A 16,678-nucleotide genomic window follows, 5' to 3' on the forward strand; every position below is an offset into this window, starting at 1 on the left:
TTCTACATTTTCTTTTGTGTCATGAACTGAATTCATTTCAGGAAGGATTTTCTTCTGGGTCATTACCATTTTACTTCTCTTCCCTATGTCTCATAATGCCTTTTCATATATTCAATTGACATTTTCTGTTAACTCCTGTTAGAACCTGATTTGTTGATATGTGTCATACCATGACAATGGCTGATGCATCTTACTTTAAAGTCCTCCCCCTGGATTTTATTGCAAAGGAAAGGAATGATTCACTCCCGCTGTTGGAGGTGAGTAAGGATGCAGATATTCAAGTCCTTTCCCATAGCAGCAGCTTGGATGCTGATAGAAGTCCCCAGCTGACTTGAAACCAGAGGGCAGAGCAACATATAAAGCAGTTAGCACATTGGTCCCCTTACTGTGGCATTTAGCAAATACTGGTTTCCTTAGTAACGCTGTGTGCCTTTTCAAATTGTTCAAATAAATTCAAAGGCCTACTCAAAAATAGGTAAAAATAAATTTCCATAGGCCTAGTATCATGGTTCAGAGAACAATGAGAAGTAGGACCGAGGTAATTCATGCTGCTCTCAGGTATATAGCTTATAGGATTTATAGCTGTGACTAAAAGGCTGAAAGGCAAAAAAGCACAAAGGAAGTTCTGGAGATTTTTTGCTATGTGGCTTCCCGTGTCAGTGTTAGCCAGAGGCACTTAAGGTCACAAGCCTGGAGAATTAGTTGTGCAGACTTCCAAGGCCAGAGTCCAAAGCACAAACTGTCAGTGGAAGCTGTTAAGGACTATTCTTAGTGTATTTTGGTCAAGCAAAATGACAGAGAGGGATGATTTTTAATTCTAACTTATCTGCATAAATACCTGCACAAATCTGAAATATGCTCTCTTCTTATTTTTCACTATGAAGATGTTAACTTGTTTTTCACTTCCAAAGAGATTAATGGCTGTATTATTTATAAATAAAATATGATGGAAAATCAAGAATGAACTCTCCTGCCAGAGATCCAGTCACTTTTTCATGTTTCCTTCCAGAGGTAAAATATGCAGAAAATTTGTATTGTTGAGTTAACACCCAAATCCCTCATCCCAGGAACTGTATTTAAATAACAATAAGTATGGACTCCAGAGAAACAAGAGATTACTTGTGAAAAGTTGTCCTTGAGAGAAGAAGGTGAGTAAACACATATGAAGAGTTTAAAATCCATAGTACCTGCAGAAGAGAAGATGTCATCAAAACCTGAGTTAGTCCCTAACATCACACCACATGGGACACCTTTCCTGTGACCCTGAGGTGATCAACAGAGGGGGCCTGGCCGACTTAGGTTGGTTAGCCTCAGTTAAACACTGAGCTCTCCTACACAAGGACAGAAAAATGGTGTTTCAGAGAGAGATCCAGAGAATTCCTTTAAAGTACTTGTGGAGCTAAGATTGTGCAGAGTATTGATGTACCTTGAAATCTATTGATCCCAGCAAGGAGCACGCCATTTGGATGATCAGTAAAATGGTGTTATGTCAAATTTCAATCCAAAAGCAAGCCATGGGGCAGAGTCAAGGAGGAATAACAAGGATCTGGGGGAGACCTTGAAAACTGAATTAGGAAGTGTCAAATACATAATTGAAGATGCAGCTGAGAGCCCTGTGAAATGCCTAAGATCACTAGAGATAGCCATTATGGGAGAAAACTTACATAATTCTGCTAATTAGCTCTGTCACTCAGAGCAAAATGTTATATTCTACTCATGCATGCAATAGTTTTGCCCTGGTGGCATCTTAGCATGACATACAACGACTAACATTTATTACTTTGTCTTGATTTTTTTTATATGTATTTGAGGGGATCACCAAAAGATATGAAGAGTGGCAGATGATTATATTATGAAGTGTATTTTAAAATATTTTATTTATTTGACAGCAAGGATGAGAGAGAGCACAGAAAGGGGGAGCAGCAGAGGGAGACAGAGAAGCAGGATTCCTGCAGAGCAGGGACCCCAATGTGGAGCTCGAATCCAGGACCCTGGTCTCATGACCTGAGCTGAAGGTAGACACTTAACCAAGACAGAGCCACCCAGGTGCTTCAAAATTTTAAGAGAAGTGAAGAAAATTTCCCTGAATATCAAAATTACCTTTCTAACAAGGTGCGTTTGTTTGCTCAGCATTCAACTTACTTTAAAGCATGGTCTAGAGGCACATCATAGGCATAAATGTTTCATGGTAGAACAAATACTTCACAAGTTGTCCACTGGGGGATAGGTATGAGAATGCTTCCTGAGTAAAAATAATAATATAATTCCAATATGGTTAATAATAATACTTGCCACATCGCATGCTTTCAAGATTCTAAGCTTTGTAATAGGCATTTAATAGGAATTCTTATATTAAGTTTCTAATGACTCTTTTGAAATAGTTATTATTACTCCTGTTTCATCCATGAGGAAAATGAAGGTCATAGAGGAGAAATGATTGCTCTGGGTAACCAAGCTTATAGGTAATAGAGCTGGGGTTTTGAAGGCGTGTTTCCGAATCTAAAGCCCAGGATTTCTCTACCACATTATAGAAGCCTACTTAGGGAGTCATCTTAAGTCTTCCAAATCTGAGGTAAGCCATAAAGTTTGTCCAAAGATTTTCTTTTTTTTTTATATCTGTGGTATCCAGGATACCCAAGAACACAATGGAAAGTTTGACAGATGAATCAGCATCTTAGCAAAGCTGAGAGAATCATAAACACCTCTCACATCGCATGTCAAAAAACACCGATCCAAACCATCTGGAAAACGGTTTAGCTCTACCTTCAGGGCCATACTTGGTAAGCTTTCCTTTAGGACCTCTTTTCCATGCCATATTCGCTTGGGAGGGATCAGGCAATGGATGAATAATAGTGGTAACTCCAAATTTAAGCTAGATCTGAGCAGGTAACATAAGTGATATAGAAACTATGGGAAAAAGTTTGTGTAATTAGTATCACAGGAATCATCACATCTGCACCGAAGGCCACTCGGCCGTTTGTTCCTGACACTTTTCTTTTTTCAGGAAAAAATCTCCTAACACATGGAACTGGACTGAAATCAAGCACATGGAAACAAGACAAATAAAAGGAACAACAAAAACAACAAAAAGCAAAAAGAAGGGGAAAGGCACAAATCCCCCCTGACTTATGCAGAAGGAAAGTTCCAGAGGACATTGCCTTAACCATTTGCAGGAAATAGAAAGGCAAAGCTGCCTCAAAGGAGGGATGTGGAATCAGAAATGAGCAAAGCAGTAGCCGTGCAAGGCCAATATGACCACCAACGTTACCTTTGTCGCACCACTACTGTCACTGGGACTTAGCTTCACTGCAGCCAGGAAGCTAATGAAAACAGGCCTGCCAACAGCTCCATTTTCTGACTGGGCTTTTTTGCGATTCAATTCTTTTAGATATTTCTTACTTCCATTATTTTTTATTTAACCACTGTTAATTCACCAATTTCAGTTTAATGAACCATTCCTGAGTAAATACATAAGTGAATTATTAAGTCTCATCAGATTCTTTCTTCTCCTGTAAAGTACTGAGTGAACAAATGCAATTTATTGATTTGTGGTTTGAATTCACAAAAGTTCCTATTGCATTAAACCAGAGTAAACTTGAGGGATGCATCAGTACAGGACTTTTTTTGGTGGAGGCAGTGGCTTCCAATGATTTAAATGATTTTTTTCAGTTGGGTTAATTTTTTGTGTGTCTATAGATATAACTCAAAAATGACCCATGACATTTCTGATCATTTATAGGTAATATATTCTATTATTTTATAAATATTATTCTAATATTTTCTCATAAAATATGCTTATAAAAATATATAAATTCAGTATTTAAAATGCTCAGACTTAAGAATTCCAGTTTCAGGGCAGTGGTACAGAGCTTGTAGGAATGTCACTTCTACCCTTAAATAAAGAAAAAAAGCTGAAAAAATCCACAAATGCTAACAACTTTTCTTGCATGTGTTAGAGAAATGAGGTTTTTAGGGGAACCAATTAATCTGAAATCTGGAGAAAGACATGCTATGAGAAACAGAACCTGATCTTAAACAGTAAAACTCATGATATATTATGTGTGTGTGTATATATGTGTATGTGTGTGTGTATATACATATATATATATATAGTATTATATATATTTGGCACTAAAATATTCACATGCTCCTTTTTAAAATTATAAAATTCTCATTGATTAATTGATAAATCTATTGAAACTGAAAATAATTTATTAAAATTTAACACAATTCTTTGCTTCTTTTCAGTTCTTTTCAGACTCATCATTTACAAATAAAATAAATCCAGATGAGTAGAAGTTTGTTTCCACTACTTACAACCTTATATATCCATTAAGGTTTTGATTTTCACAATCTTCTTTTCTATATGGTTAGACAATTTACCAATTTCCTAGAATCAATGTCTTTGATAAAAAAAAAAAAAAAACCACTTTCCATTGTCTTGCATACGCATTGAAACATTTCTGCTACTATTATTTCTAGCATGGTCTTAATCACCCATATTAACTATAATTTATATTCAAAATATTTACTGCTTCACAGAGCACACTGGGAGGTAGATATTTGGGAATTGTTTGTCACACAAAGTATCTTAGCAAACCAAAAATACTCATAAGCATACATGATATGCTGTCCTACATCCTCCCGTATTTCCTCCTCATCTTTTAGAATTGGCAAAATGAATGTATCCATCCATATGATCCATAAGAATGAGCATTCTGTAACATTACAAAGAAACAAATGTACATACACAAACATAATCAATTACTTAGTGACCAAAATGTCAGTATTCTGTCTTACTTAGAAAATATCAAAATCAGTTATCAAAATCATATCCACAAATTACCTCTACTTAATGTTAGTGTGAGAGCTAAAAGTAACTAAGGGTCTTGGAAATTATATTTAAGCTCAATGCTTCTGAGCCATTTATTCTTTGTATAAAATGTGTTCATAATTACACATTCATTTAATTCAATAAAATTTAATCATTTCAACATCATAAATAAGTAGATATTATCTTAACTAACAGGCAAACCAATATACTAAGTTTAAAGACTCAACAGGTTAAGTAGTTTCTTAGTGAAAATACAGACTATTTTTTTAAATTCTATATTATACCTTATTTTTTAAAGATTTTTTTATTTATTTATCCATGAGAGAGAGAGAGAAAGAGTGTGAGAGAGAGAGAGAAAGAGAAAGAGAAGCATAGACACAGGCAGAGGGAGAAGCAGGCTCCATGCAGGGAGCACGACGTGAGACTCGATCCCAGGTCTCCAGGATCAGGCCCTGGGCCAAAGTCGGCGCTAAACTGCTGAGCCACCAGAGTTGCCCTATATTATACTTTATACAAAGAAAAAATACAGTTATTCCCTTGAAAGAAAAAAATTATGAAATCGATCTGACTTGTCCAGAGTTTCAACTTTTCTCATATTTATTTGAATTCTTACATAAAACTTCTTCTGAGCTAGTAGTTTCTGAAAGAAGCAATCTTTTAAAAGGCTATCACATTTAAAGAATTAGATGCTTGTTTTCTTTATTTTTTTAGATACTTGGTGGGGATTATTAGATTCATGAGGTACATAAAAATCTCTTTATGCTACTCAGAACATATCTTGTTACTTTTAGTAGTAATAATAATATTTAATACCTATGAAAGTGGGAAAATATTTCATACACAAAATGTTAAAGGCTTTTCTGAGTTGTAGGCATACAGAGTGCTTATAGTTTCATTTGTCCAACCTCAGATATGTATCATAAGTAAATGCCAAATACAAAACTAATTGGATCAGATTGCTGAGAGCCGTTCTTGCTTACAGATGGCAGAAAATATTTTCTTAATTGATCTGAGCTCCCCCCCAAAATAGGCAAAATAATCAAAACTAGACTTATAAATTATATTTTCTATTGTTCCTTTTCTAACAAAAAATAGGCACTTAATATGTCAATAGAAATTGCCAAATTGTCCTAAAACCAGATTCCCACACCCTGCAGCCACTAATGAAGATAAACGTACTGGCCTTGCACAAATCAGATTTTTACTTAGAGTTCCCTTTACATGCAACGAAGGCCATCTCAATGTTTTGAGACAAGATAGACTCACTGGTCCCTATTGTAGAAAGAGAGCAAGAAGCATGACTTAGACAACAGAGGGAAGGAGTAACAGACTTAACCAGAAACCGAACCAAAGACCAGGAAATTAGAATATCAGTAACAACAAAAGCAACAACAAAAACTAAAGAAATAGAATGTGAACAAGGGTAAAGTTTGGTCCTACTTGGGAACCACTCTGAAGCCAAGAAAATGTGCCTGAGCATCAATTGTCCACGAAGTGCACTTGGTTGGCTTCATCAGATAAATCCAAATGGAGGATTTCAGTATCTTGGTGGGTTCTGCAAAAGTATAAAATTATAATTTAAAAAATTAAAACCATAATTCTCATACAAATAGGGAATGACCATGACAGAGTTTAGAACTCAATAGTGAGGAAATAAGTAAAATCTCAAGCAAGGTTTTGAGAACATTTGAGAAACTGTATTTATAAGCATCATTTTTAAATATTAAAAATGGATCATTGGCCTACAGAACACTAAAACTATGGCCTTTGCAATTATCTTGTGAACTGCACAGAAATGAGCAAGTGGACATGTAATCTCTCAGTGTGTGGATGCTGAGTTTGAAGACAGGTGTATTCTAGAAATTTGAAAAATCCTCTAGTGTGCCTGTGAAATAGGTCCTCAGTATGATAGATACTCTCTTTTTCCTTATTTGGTCATTGGCATATTTTATTTTTAAAATATAGTCATGTAAAAACGATTCTTATTAGATCTAAAATTGTAACATGTTTCTCAATATGTTCATGTTCTTGTTCTGAAATTATCTTTCGCTGTCACATTATTCAAGATTTCATCCTGATATATTAGTTACTAAAAAAAAAAAATACAATAATTGGTTTTAAGGTCGTCCAATTTGAATTTTCAGACTTTTTAAATACAGAAGACCAATGTATGCTATTTAGGGAATAGAAGATAGTTATTGCAAAACCAATTAAAACAAAATTTAGGGGCACCTGGGTGGCTCAGTTGGTTAAACAACCAACTTTTCATATTGGCTCAGGTCATGATTTCATTGTTGTTTGATTGAATCCCATGTCTGGCTCTGTACTCAGCAGGGAGTTGCTTGAGATTTTTTCCCTCTGCCTCTCCCCCAACTCTCTCACTCTCTCAAATAAATAAGTGCATCTTTAAAATATTTTTAAAAAATACCCAAATTTAGTGACGTATATTAGATAATAAAGATGCAATACAAATAGAGTATTAAAGGATCACACAATTTGATATACACATAATCCACCAGAATTTTTGATATATATGTGTATATAACACATATACATATATAGAGAGATATGTAGATGCATATCTATGTAACATATACATCATATGCCTGCATCATATATATCTACATATATGTCAAAAATTATATTATGTATATCAAAATTTGTATATATAAAAATAGATCTGCATGACACATACATATATCATCATATATATGTATATAAAATTTATATATGGCATATATAAAATGTATAAATTTATATTTTTAGTATAGCTTATACACATATTATAAATTTATAGATAAATTTAGGTGTTTCATACTATTATTTATTAGTCTTATTAGATTTTAACACTAATCTTCATTTTTTGTCATTTTATTTCATTCATATTACAAATTGAAAGTAGCCAAGAATATTCAACTATTCAAACACAATATGTTCATAAAATTATTTTTGCAATATCCTTTGTTCCCTCATTGATAACTTAAGGAGGTAGGTGTCTCTTTCTGTCATTTATGTCTAGTATGTTTAAGAAACAGAGAAAAGAAAATCCCTAGAGTTACCATCAGTAATGAGCATTTGACATGTTTCACATATCAGTTTCATTATTTTGTCAAGAGCATTATTCTAAAAACAATGGAATCCTGAAGAAAATCTCTTTCCTTTTTGAGGAGAATAGATTCTGAAACTAAAAGAGCATACAAAGAAGGAATCTTAATCTTTATTTTTTATTTTTAGAAGCAATTGTGTTTCCTTATCTTAAATTTACACACATAGAGGAATGTGCTTAAAGAAGAATTGTCCATTTTTCTTGAGGGTCATTTCCATATTTGCACTACCGTCCTTTTACTCTTCCTATTATTTTTAGGAGAACTGAAATAAACTGGAAGTCAAATTAAGTAAAAATAAGGGAATTTTGTCTATCAACTTCCTACTTCTATTTTTTATCATCCTTGCTTGCATTTCAAATCAGACACTTCCATGATTATGTCTTAAGAATAATAGGGGATTTGCTTTGGACTGTATATTGGACAGTAAATACCAGTTTAGATGAAGGAGGAGATAGGAGGACTAAAATTACTTGTCAGGCTTTTCTGCCCTGGTGGAATTCCAAGAAAGATGGAGAGGGGGTGAGCTGGAAAGAACATTTTATATTTGATTAATAACAAATTGTTCTTTGAAGATTTTATAAAGTTCAAAAGTAAGAAGAAATAAAATGAAACAGGTTAAATAGAGGTTTACAAGTTCTCCGAAGGTTTGGTGGAAAATTGCCTTTTCTAAGCAACATTGAGACTTTTTGTATCATGTTGCAGAAACCTCATTAGGCAAGAAATTCTTAGAATCTCTTTTTGGTTTATACCAATGAGCTGTTTGTCTGCAGCCTTACTTTTTGTAGCAATTAACTTTGTGGAAAAATTGTCTGTTAAATTATCTTCAGATAATATTCACAAAACTATCCTCGATTGTTTTCCTATAACTAAGCCTTTGTTATTGCTTTGGCCCTTGTGTTGTTGTTGTTACAAAATAATTTTTCCATGTCAAAAGGCCAATTTCCCATTGTTGCTGAAGTAAATCAGAGACTAGAAGGACAGGATTATAAATGCCTTATATATGCATTTCCCTCCCTCTGGTGGGTTAGCTGGGAAAGACAATAAAGCAGTCTGACTGCCACAAATTATCCTATGACTTGTCATTTAAATACCATTCTCTATGAATGCCTGATTTCTTAGAAGAAGGGAATCAAATGATGTTCTTTTGAACACTGACAATTTAATTCATATTCATGAGTTCTCAAAAAGATTTCCAGGTTATTAAGATAGATTGAGCCAGATTCTTCCAAAGAAAAGGGACCACCTTTTAATCATTGAGACATTCAGATACAAAAGAATGTTGTCTATCCATATCCATATTTTGAGTTTATACCTATGAGTTTATACATATCTACATGCAGCCAACTACGTGTATCTACTAGAGTTGACTCTGAAATTTTTCTCCACACTATGCCAGATTCTTTTCCTCTCACTTCTTTTGCTAGGATGATTTTCAGAAAAGGGAACAGCTAATATCACCTTAGAACAAATTAAGACATGATGGGAGGAAATTTCCTTCCCAGTAGGGAACAATGAAAAGCTTACTAATTCACTACAGTGAATTGGGAAAGGAGAGGAAGATGGAAGCAGGGTTATGTGATAAGATGCCTCAGTCTTTCTTTACTATCTTGAAAATCAACCTTGGGCAGCAAGCATAGAGCTGGGCCACATCTAGAAAAATATAACAATGCAACTGTGGATATCAAATTGCTAGGCGTGATTCTCAAACACATCTTGTGTGGCCAATCACTTGAAAACTCCAGCATTGGATCAGAATCATGCACAGATAGAGGTGGACAAATGAATTGGGGGCCATGTTCTTGGTTACTATACCCTGCAGAAGGGTGAGAATTATTGGTGCTTGAAGTTCTTATTTCTTTGGTGAGGAAACAAAGAGATGCTGAAAGGATCAATCGACTAGCGGAGGATCAACACAACCATGAATACCTACAGTCTGAACAAAAACAACATAAGGGACAAAGACTTTCCAAAGTTAATAGGCATCTAGGATTATGCAGTCGATCAGGGGGATGTCTGAACCAGGCTCTGAAATCAAAGAAGATCTAGGCAGAAAGCATAATATTGAAAACTATATAGTATGTGGGCCTTCTTCCTAAGATTATAAAAACCCCATCTTCCTGAATATCATCTTGCAGAAGAACACAGGGAAGCTGACACAGTCTGTCTTTACTTTTCTGTTTAACAAAATGCTCTGAAGTTTCAAATGAGATAAAATGACAGATACTTTAATATATATTTCATGAAAAAAAATGGGTAAGTTTTTATCTTAGCAATTTTATTCAAACCAAGATATTCCAAAGAGAAGATTGCAATTGGAGGAGATTTAAACTGAAAGAGACTAATGTACTGGCACATTTTAAAAGTCTCTTCTCTCCTCAATCATTATTCAGTAGAAGTAAGGCCATGTGGAACAGTAACTAAGTCATAGAAATGAATGGAGCTGCCTTCTTTCCCCACCTGAATGTAGTAGGTGGGGAAATATATGTCATCTCACTATATAAACATAATACATTTGAGAAGTTTTGGAATTTGTGTATATGGTGGAAGATAAGGGAAGAGACCTATTTTATAGGAAGTTATTTGAAAAACTACTTTTTAAAAAATCTCTGAAAGGCAAATCATATGTTTCTTTTGTAGATAATTTTAAAAATGCAGAAATTCATATAGAAAATAATTCATGGATATATTGTATTGTAATCTTATTTGGAACAGTGCAGATGAAGAATAGTACTGTAATTCAGACAATTTTATAATTAGAGCCACAAAATTACTGTCAGTTTGGTAGCCCTTCTCTATTCACATTTCAGGTAAATTTAAGCTCCTTTATACAGCCAACAATTCTGCTTCAAGCTATTTTTGGGATTTCCTTTGTGTCTTTGAAAGTACTTTTGCTGAGTATGAAAATGCACCCTGATACTAGTTCAGTTTCTCTGTGAATAATTGGTGCTGGATGCTAGGGCTTTCTTTAAAAGTGATGTCAAAAGAGCAATGTCTCATCATCTGCAGATAAGACCAGTTTTATAGGTTACTCAACTACTTATCAGAAGACCTTGAGCTATATCTTGTGTCTCCTGACTACCAGTCAGTGTTTTTTTTTTTACAACATACTATCCAGCCAATAAGTTCCTTAAATATAGTATTCAAGTTCAACCCAGGTTAGGACTTCAGAAGCATGGGCCTTACTCATCTCTGGGGTTGCCTGGGAAACTATCTCTCACTGTCGACCATTGGCTTCTGATGACAGAAGAAATTTGCCCAGAAATAACCCAAATATACTGGCATGCATGTTTCTTTTATTGAAGTTCAAGCTGATCTTTGCAAAGCTCCCAGTAGAGATGAACCAGAGGGGACACTTTGTCACTTGTCACGTTAGACTTCATGGGGCAGATGGTATAACAGGCTCTGTTAGGAGGTAGGAGAGTCTCCCATAGAAGGTTCTTTTCCCTTCCTCTGCTTGTGTCTCTGCTTCTCTTTCTGCGTAAATAAATAAAATCTTAAAAAAAAAAGAAGGTACTTTTCCCGAAACATTCTTTTTTCCACTGTCATCTCCACTTTCTTCTTGTACTCTTTCTAGCCTCTGCACCACTTCAATTTAGTGTTTTCTCTTCAATAAGAATTATCACCTCTCCCTATATCAACAGAAGAAACTCTTAAGTTCCAAAATGGCTCCCCTAATAGAATAGTGGGGATTACGGATGTCTTAGTTCCACCCTCCACATGGAAATACGTAGAGTTGGGGCACCAGGGTGGCTCAGTTGGTTAAGTGTCTGCCTTCAGCTCTAGTCATGATCTCACGGTCCTGGGATCGAGCCCTATGTGGAGCTCGCTGCTCAGTGGGGAATCTATGGGAGATTCTCTCTCTCTTTCTCCTTTTGCCCCTCCCCACATCCCTTCCCTAGCTCATGCTGTCTCTCTCTCTCAAATAAATAAATTGAAAAATATAGTGAAAAAATATAGTGAAAAATAATTGAAATATAAAATATATATTTGAAATATAAAATATAATTTGAAATATATAATATATTTTATTATATTTCAAATATATTTATATTTTCAAATAAAAATATAGTGAAAAATAATTGAAAAAATAGTTTTCAAGCATTAGACTTAAGTATGAACAAAATTAAACAGACTTTTTTTTACTGTTACATATTAAACTGTTTACTTTCCTGCATATCCTTATTCTACAGGTATGTACATTCACAAGTAATTACTTAGATATTTGATGCTACAAGTACCATAATATATTGTTCAAAATGGAAGTTAAAAATGGTTAATGGTGTGTGTGTCCTTACTAAAAAGACCATCTTATCCATATAAAAGCGATTAAAGAGAGGCTAACAACAGAGAACTGTCTCATTGTTTTGGTTTTTTGTATGAATAATGATGCTAACTGACAGCATTGGTGTTTCACATCTGACTGCCTTCATATTCCCAAGTCAGGGCAGCAGCAGTACCATCATTTATAACTTGAATTCTGAATACTATCACAGATGTTGTTCAATAAACATAAAAAAGGATAATTTTCTGGACTTGAAGTATATTTTTTCCTAAAATCCTGTCTTTACTCTTTAACATAATACTCTAAAGGTTCAAATGGAATAAAACATAACTGTACTGGGATGTATTTTTCATGTCTAAATTTGCTTCAGTTTTTACCTTGAGGAATATTAATATGGATTAATTTTAGTAATTAGACAACATTGTAATTGATATGTAATATTCTCTAGTCATATATACATAAAACAATAGTTAAAATAATAGTAAGAAAGAGCAGCCAACTCAAAATGACTTAGGCAAAACCAAGCCAAAAAAAGTAAAGAACAACCACAACAAAAAAGACAATTTATTTATTGGCATAACTGGGCAGATTGTCTTTAGCTTGGCTGCGTATGCAGACGTAAGCAATGTAATCAGTACTCTATTAGTTTTATTGGTGCTTAGCTTTGATGATATGCTGGCAGAGTCAAGTCCAGTAGATACAGCTTCTTCCCAACAGAAACTCCAGGTTTGTCCTGGCTTTTACTGGCTCTCTTGGCTCTTGTGTCTGCATATTTATCATTGTAACTGGAGATGGCTAGGGCACCCAGGTTCCTAGAAACAGGGTACGATATGGATTCAGAACAAGAAAATAAAAATTCCCAAAGAAAATTGAAATACTATAACAAAGAGGAAAGAAGAACAGATGGTTGGAAGGAGCAAACATTACACTCATTCATTCGTTTATTCAATGAACACTTATTATGTATCTGTAATGGGAAAGATGTGATTCCTGACACTGGGTACTAAGTCGTGACTAAAATAAGAAAGCCCCTTCCTTTTTAAAATTTTTTTAAATTATTTTATTTATTTATTCATGATAGAGAGACCGGGGGGGTGGGGCAGAGACACAGGCCAGGGGAGAAGCAGGCTCCATGCAGGGAGCCCAACACGGGACTTGATCCTGGAACTCCAGGATCACGCCCTGGGCCAAACAGGAGCTAAACCGCTGAGCCATCCAAGGATCCCCAAGAAAGCCCCTTCTCTACAGAAATTTTCATTTATGTAAGAGGATGGACAGTAAGCAAGCACTTGATAACAATATAAGAGATAAGGCCATGAAGAAAAGTAAGAGAATAGGGAGCAGTAGACACTGTTATGTTAAATAAAGTGCCCATTAAACAGTATTCAGAGAATCCATAACGATATTAAATTGAGGGTGTACTACTATTTTACTAGCTGTTAATTAAAATGACATAAATGTAAAATATAAACCTATTCTCACTAGGCCTAAAAGAAATGTTTGAATACATGTGATTTATAATAATTTATATAGATGTTTCTGCATGCATGTGCTCATACATATATTCCCATATATATGTATTATGCATGTGTGTGAAAGAGGATTTAATATGAGAGCCCGTGAAATAAAAATTTTACCATGAATTATCTTCAGTGTGAGATGTTTGTAATAAATCATCTATGGAAGCTAACTGGTCTTTAGCAGAGAAAAATATAACTGGCCTTTGTATGTGCCAACCCTGTGACTTAGGCCAATGTGTTCTCCTAAAGAAGTAAGTTTTGAAAAGATTATTGATGAATTCACTTATATTAAAAGGAAAGTAAATTTATAATAAATTCATTTGTGAGCATATATAAAATATTTAAACTTACTGTGAGTTTTAATAGCTTACTTTAAAATATTTCAATATTTCGGGGCACATGGGTGGTTCAGTGGTTGAGCATCTGCTTTGGCTCAGGTTGTGATCCCAGGTTCCTGGGATCCAGTCTCACATCTGGCTCTGGGAACCTGCTTCTCTCCCTACCTCTATCTCTGCCACTCTCTCTCTCTGTGTCGCTCATAAATAAATAAAAATCTTAATTTTTTTTCATTATTTCCAAATTGCTATAACGTTCTGGAAAAATTAATGATAAAAACTAATATATACATTTATGTAAGATCATACATTTTCCCTTTTAAGTTCCAATATAATTTGACAGGGCACTTAGGCCTACTACATAGAAAATGCTCAAAAAGTATTTGTTGAATGACTGAACAGATATCTCATAAACTCCTGTTATAACATTCATGGGAAGGTATACAAACTTCTTTTGGAGTGGTACTTTTTGCTTTGATTTTTCATCCTAAAAGCCCTCGTAGGACAGTTTCAGCTTACTAAGCAGTAGGTAATGCAACAAACAGTCAGAATAACATCCTAAAATGAGTTAAGGAAGTTTTCTGACACTACTTCGCTCCTGGGAGTAGCATTTTCATAGTTCTTTTTATGGAGCTAGAATACATTTTTGGTATTTAAATATTCCTATTAATTAATATTTATCAAGCACTTACTACATTGTCCTCAGTATTTTATATGCATTAAAATATAAAATCCTCATAAAACTTTAAGGAATGAAGAAGCCAACTTACCTAGAGGCTAAATAACAACACAGTTTGCACAGCTATTAGCTAAAGTCAGGTACAAAACCAGGCCTGCCAGCTTGAAAGGTGATGAAGAACCCATTTCCATGATGGTTTTCTCACATGACTGGCAGGTCCATGCTGGTTGTTGATTGGACATTCTGCTGGGGTTTTAAGTTGTCTTCCAAGTAAGCCTCTTCATGGGCTGCTTTAGCTTGGGTCTTGGAAAAGAAAAACAGAAATTGCTATTTACCTTAACATTTTCATTGCATTCTATTGGTCAAGACAGTCACAAGCCCAGCTCAGATTCAAGAAGAAGAATTTTTGGAGTAATAGAATTTGAGGCCATCTTTAATCAGTGCAATCTGCTTTCTGTCCATAAATTATTCCCATCCCTCCCATATTATCAACTCCCCAAACCCTCAAAACCTCACAGATTATAGCACTGAGGTCCAGGATCTCATTATCTAAATCAAATTCAGGTGCAGACTGCATGCCATGGGTGCTTCAGTTCTTCTGAATTTAAAGGTCTGTGAATTACAGGGAAAATGAACTAGCCCTGGTACATGCAACTTACAATGATGTGTATGGACCAGGAAAATAGACACCCAATTCAATTACAGGCAAAGAGAGAGCCATATTGCCATGACTCATCCATAGATTTAAAAATCTATCTGTACACATGCTGTCAGTTCCTCGGGGCATAGTCATTCTCCCTGGAAAAATGTTCTTGGTTCTGCAGTCTGGGAATTTGGCTTATACCCTTGAGTTACCTTTTCTAGGAGAACCGGCATGTGAATGCAACTAAGTAGCTTTCAAACTGGCTTCCTTCCCATAAGAAATCAGAATTCCAAAGTTCTCTTCGTTTTGAATTGGTACTTATCTTTCAGTGAAGTCTGCTATAATTTCTCTTAAAATGTTGTATTTTTCCTGTGTCTCAAATTAAAATTCACCCAATTAGACAAAATCCACAAGTACTAAACTTTTAAACCTGTCATAAGTTCAAGATAATAACTTGGTTTTGATCTTTGCCCTGAGACCATTTTCTACAAGGAGAAATCTCACTGCCTGAAGAGGTTGAGAATGAGAAAAAAATTACCTCCAGGCCTGGTACATCACATTTCTTTATAGTATCTCTACATTTGTTTGAAAACTGAACGGTTCTGTTTTGTATGGAACATTTCTGTATAGCTACAAGAAGCCAGTTGGCGCTCTAAAATTTTTCATGGAAATCACTTCACTCATAAATCATTAGGAGTCCTTTCTATCTTTCATATTATCAGACTATGGTGTTGCCAAACTTTCCACCAATACATACCATAAAGACCCCAATTAACAATTTCCTTACTTTCTTTCAAACCTTCAAGAGTCTCCTTGAGGTCTGTTAGGAGCCTGATCATTCCCCGTCCCTCCATCCTCAGCTCCATATCTGTTGAAAAGCCAATGCCACTGATTTTGACTAAGATTGGAAATCTGTTTTTGAATTCTGTGTAACTCAGTAAAATCTATTAATTAAGTAACTATTTGAAAATTTTAAGATATATATTTATGCATGAAAATTCAATTTCCTGTTTGTGGTTGGTGGGAGAAATGATTCAATAGAACTTGTCTACTGTATATTTAGCTCAAGGCTAGAAAAGCCTGAAGCCACCCAGGGCAACTTAATAATTTGGCATCCAGGAAAGTTGATCATTTTATACCATTCAAAACCATATTCATTAATTTTTTAAAAATATTTTGTTTCATGGGAATTGGGGACAAGCTTTCTATTTAAAAATTCAATATGGAAATAGCTTCATATAACTTGCTTCAACTAGTTAAAGGAAGATCAATTGTTTT

The sequence above is a fragment of the Vulpes lagopus genome, chromosome 6 (genome assembly GCF_018345385.1).
Source record: "Vulpes lagopus strain Blue_001 chromosome 6, ASM1834538v1, whole genome shotgun sequence".
NCBI classification, from domain to species: domain Eukaryota; kingdom Metazoa; phylum Chordata; class Mammalia; order Carnivora; family Canidae; genus Vulpes; species Vulpes lagopus.